Source organism: Perna viridis, chromosome 1 (assembly GCF_037379345.1).
Source record: "Perna viridis isolate PV_CMFRI_1.1 ecotype Kerala chromosome 1, ASM3737934v1, whole genome shotgun sequence".
In the NCBI taxonomy this organism is placed as follows: domain Eukaryota; kingdom Metazoa; phylum Mollusca; class Bivalvia; order Mytilida; family Mytilidae; genus Perna; species Perna viridis.
The window spans coordinates 44774020-44779243 of NC_142445.1; positions in this window are offsets into that span (position 1 = coordinate 44774020).

The following is a 5224-nucleotide window of genomic DNA, read 5'->3' on the forward strand; positions in this document are numbered from 1 at the left end:
TGAAATTATATCATGTTTGTAGTTTCTGGCAATTTAAATTTATGAAATACACTAAAAATGCATGTTATAACTTTAAAGCCCATACGATATCAGACCTTGCATTGTAAGGTATACAGCACTTTTCAGCAAAAATGTATTTGATATTTTATTCCAGCAAATATTTATAAACTTCAGCAAAGTGCCTTATATAGCTGTGTATCACACACTTTCTCTTTCTGTTTAAAGGCTGTGTATCCATATTGTTAATCGTTGTTCAATAAATGGTCTTGGAAAAGTATTGTTCTTATTTTAGCCTAATTTCAGTCTTAATACAAGTGATAGATCATGCAAATACACTTTGGTTATACGGTATAGTGGGTTATTTAAGTGGGTGTAAAATTTAGCGATTTTGAATAAAAAGGTACCGGTAAACAAAAAATTTTGGTATTTTTAATTTTGACGAAATTCATTTTAGACAGATCATTAAAAATACACAAAAATTAATACCCAGCTTATTTTACCAGCTATACAGTATTTCTCTGGTCAGGAGTTTTTAATTATGCAGGTGTGTTCAGTTTTAAGAAGTACATTGATATTTGGCCATTGTAAAAACAGTTAAGAGGTGCTAGCAGTAAACATTTTAAGCATATTTTGAAAAACAAATTTGACTTTGTCATGTAATAACCCAGGTTATTCCCTCCATGAAATCTTTGTCTGCTTGTCCAACCTTTGGTTCAGATATCTTGCGAGTGCAATTTGTCCTGAACCCTTTGATGGACTTCTGTTGAAACTCTGGGAAGGATAGTCATCATAAGTACTTTTGCATAATGGAAATTTATTGTTCTAATTTCTGTTATTTACAATTTTGATTACAACTCTCCAAAATGTTTTTGACGTACCTTTTCCTTATGAAATTTCTGAGTAAGTAGGGAAATTGTATCAGCATTTTCAAGTCAAATTTATCAAATTTTAGGAATTCCATCAAATATATTCATTTTCTATACATAATACCATATTAGTTACTCAGGATAATTTAGCTCAGTCTTTGCAATACCATATAAGATACATGAAATATAGAAAATAAAAATATTCAGTAATATATGTTAAGGTGCTTTCAAGACACTGAATCAGCTTTATTTTATGGAAGTTTACGTGGGTCCTTGAAATGTACTGTCACTGCAGGGGGTTTGTGGTTAAAGTAATAGCACAAGTTATCAAGTTCTAGGTTGAAATTTAAACCTTCAAACCTGTATCATGAACACTTAAGCAGTGGAAATAAAAGTTCAACAGTTAAAAAAAGTGAATGTCAGTCTGTCAAAGTAGAAGAATCTTGACATTTTTATGCTTGCTCCAATTAGTCTACAATCAATAATTAATCAAGGGAAGTACCAATTCAATTTACTTGGCTTAATTCTTAATTCCAATCCCAAAAATAGATAAAAACAATAGCCATTAGATTTAACATATATATCGAGTTCAAATACATATATATTTCTATTCGATTTTTTAAATGAAAAGTATTTTCTACTCCCTATAGTCTTACATTCTGTCTGAAAATTAGTTCAAAATTAGGAAGAAAAATATATTTGTAAATATTCTATCTGAATTAAATTAAATTTGCATATGCAATAAAATTTGAAAAAATATTTATTACACAATTTAAATGTAACTGCATGATGTTTAAAGAGTTATAATGATAAAATCAGTGTTACACACATGTAAAGGAAATGCATGGTGCCAGGACAAGCATGTGTCGAAGTCTACAAGTGATATCTTGTGTAACATGACCTGTCATATGCTTAATTGAATAATTAAAGGTAGAACAAAAGGTGTAACAAAATGCTTCAATACCGATTTCACTACCCCACAGAGAATTCACTTGATATTGACAGCAATTTGGGTAGGAACTCTGTGAACCCTTTATGGCTATTGTTTCATAATTTTCATCAAGGCTCAACATCCAGAACTAAAAACAAAAACCCCTAGACCTTTTCCTAACTGACACCTGGGAGTCCATCTGATAAGTATACACTTAACTAGTGTGTCTTATTATCACCTAATCTTTCAAAAGGAACTCTGAACTAAGATTCAAAAGGTTGATATATCTGTTAAATGATTTATATTTGTGTACATAAGAAAAGGGAAGTCCTTTGTAAATAAACAAGTATTGTCATTGCATTCTCCTATCTGTTGTCAAAATCAACCACATAGCTGTGAAATTTACCCATACCAGTAAAACATTACAAGATCACCCTATTTATTGAATGAGAATAAACATTCCTAAAAAAAATACTGGACTTCTGTGAATAACTTGTGTTATCAAATTTGTCAGCTGTTATAACCTGAAAATATCAAAATGCAATTAAGAAAGTCGATCGGTAATAGAAATGACACGAATAAATACCACTTTCTTGGTAAAAGTTAGGAAAATGTCCCTATTGTGAAATTTCTAAAAATTAAAGAGCACAAGTGAGCACAAGTGAGCACACTCACATACACCATGTGTCCACATATTGGACTCTCAAACAAAAAGTATTTGAAAAAAAAGGGCCTAAACTTTGATCTGTGACTCATCATGGTACATTGTAGACTCGTACCAGAAATCACCTGTTGAGTGAAAAGTTCAGAAAACTGTTTTTTTTTTTATATGGAATTTGCTAAGTTCAACGCCTGTTATTTCCGTAAAAAATCAGCTGTGCAGAACGAAACATTAACTTTATCTGTTACTTACCATGGTACAATCACATACCAAACATCAGCTCACAATGTCTACATACATTTAGAATAAAAACCGAAAGCTGTTATTTTTGTTAAAGTTGCAAAGTTCAAGGCCTGTCATTTCAGTAAAAATCAAAAGAGTGGAACGAAACTTGATATGTTACTCATCATAGTAGACTTAAATACTAAAAATCTGCTCAATATCTGCAAGCATTTAGAAAAAAAAAACAACCTATGGTTACTTATTTTTGTAAAATTTCATCATATATTTTTTTTTTATCAAGATCAATCACTTTGCTTAAGGTCCAGTAATTGTTGATACTCTTAAATTAAGATTTATTTGGATGAATGTTAGAAAAAGAAGTCATCACAGAAGAAAATAAAATCTTAGAGGAGCACACCTTGGTCGAAACTTGAACAGATGCATATAAGGTAATTATTGACACAAAATTTGAGCTCAAAAGGAGCTTTACATCAATATAAATAAAAAAAATCACCAGAGTTTCATTGACATTGCTGCAACAGTTTTTAACTTATAGTCCAAAAACAGAAAATCACCCCATTTTACAGCAAATATAGTCCTAAGGCAGGGCACAGCATGATAAGAATGCAGAGGTCTAACCCTGAACAATTGGGACACAACAAATGGTTTGGACAAAATATTGCACAAAATATAAAATTCTGAATTAAGGGACGACCATTAAATTCTTAGGAGGGTCCTGGCATATTTTGAAAATAAATAATCTGTCTCTGATTATATGGCCTCATCATACCAGAAAATAAATGACGCAACTTTGCAAAAAGAAAATAAATATTCTGACTGTGGCTAGTGAATTGAAAATAAATGCTCTGATTTTGGCTAGTAATTTGGACCTGCACAAAACCTTGAAAAAAAGTGGTTGGTTACCCTCGCCACAGTTCCATAAATTAGAAAAATATACATGTTTAAATACTCCATAAGTTTCATACAACACCTTAATAGTCTTCAGTGGCAATATTAAATACAGTGTATTCCTCTTAATCGCAAACCCAATTTGTCAGAAAAAAAATGCAATTAACAGGGATATACTATTATCAGGAATGTTAAAATTTGGTATGATGTAATGGTCTTATTCCCCTATACATCTTCCTGTTCCTATACAAACAACTCTACGGCATTGATTAAACTAACATAATGTAAAATTTTACAAATAAATAAATTTATATGGTTTTTTGACTACTTTTACTATAAAACATAATATCAAACAGTTGAGTTAGCTACACCTTTTAATTAAGTAATTGTTAAAAATACATTGTTAAGGCCAGAAAGTGTCAATTTTTATAACATTTTGGAAAAAAAAAATATGCAAAAAACAGGAATGTCTGTTTAGATCTATGCAATTAAGACGAATTCTTAACATGGAAGAGATGGGAAATAATTTGGTTCTTGAAAATGCTATGCAATTAACAGAAATAAGCGATAATCGGGTATGCAATTAAGAGGAATCCTCTAACAAAAATCCCCATAAAAAATTGTTAAAAATACGCAAACGAACAATCATGCAAAGTTTGATTACAATCTGTCCTGTAGTTTCAGAGGAGAAGATGTTTGAAAAAATTAACAGACGACAACTACTGACATAAAGTGATGACAATAGTCACAGCCTTTAGGCCATGTGAGCTAAAAATCGGTTATTTTTAGAAATTGACAAGGAAGTCATATCAATAGCAAAGAAAAATCACCAAATTTTACAGAAATTTGTATAAGCAATTTTGAAGTTCTTCGATGTCAGAAGTTTGATTTCAAACAAATAAAGTAACTTTTACTGTAGGGTGGTAAGTAATACCTCAACTATAGCATGTGGAACATCTGCAAAGGGTGGTAAGTAATACCTCAACTACAGCATGGGAAACATCTGTAAAGGGTAGTAAGTAATACCTCAACTACAGCATGTGGAACATCTGTAAAGGGTGGTAAGTAATACCTCAACTACAGCATGTGAAACACATGTAAAGGGTAGTAAGTAATACCTCAACTACAGCATGGGAAACATCTGTAAAGGGTGGTAAGTAATACCTCAATTACAGCATGGGAAACATCTGTAAAGGGTAGTAAGTAATACCTCAACTACAGCATGTGGAACACCTGTAAAGGGTGGTAAGTTATACTTCAAATACAGCATGGGAAACATCTGTAAAGGGTAGTAAGTAATACCTCAACTACAGCATGGGAAACATCTGTAAAGGGTAGTAAGTAATACCTCAATTACAGCATGGGAAACATCTGTAAAGGGTGGTAAGTTATACTTCAAATACAGCATGGGAAACATCTGTAAGGGTAGTAAGTAATACCTCAACTACAGCATGGGAAACATCTGTAAAGGGTAGTAAGTAATACCTCAACTACAACATGTGAGTCATCTGTAAAGGGTAGCAAGTAATACCTCAATTACAGCATGTGAAACACCTGTAAAGGGTGGTAAGTAATACCTCAACTATAGCTTGGGAAACATCTTTAAAGTATGGCTATATAAAACAAGACTGAAAC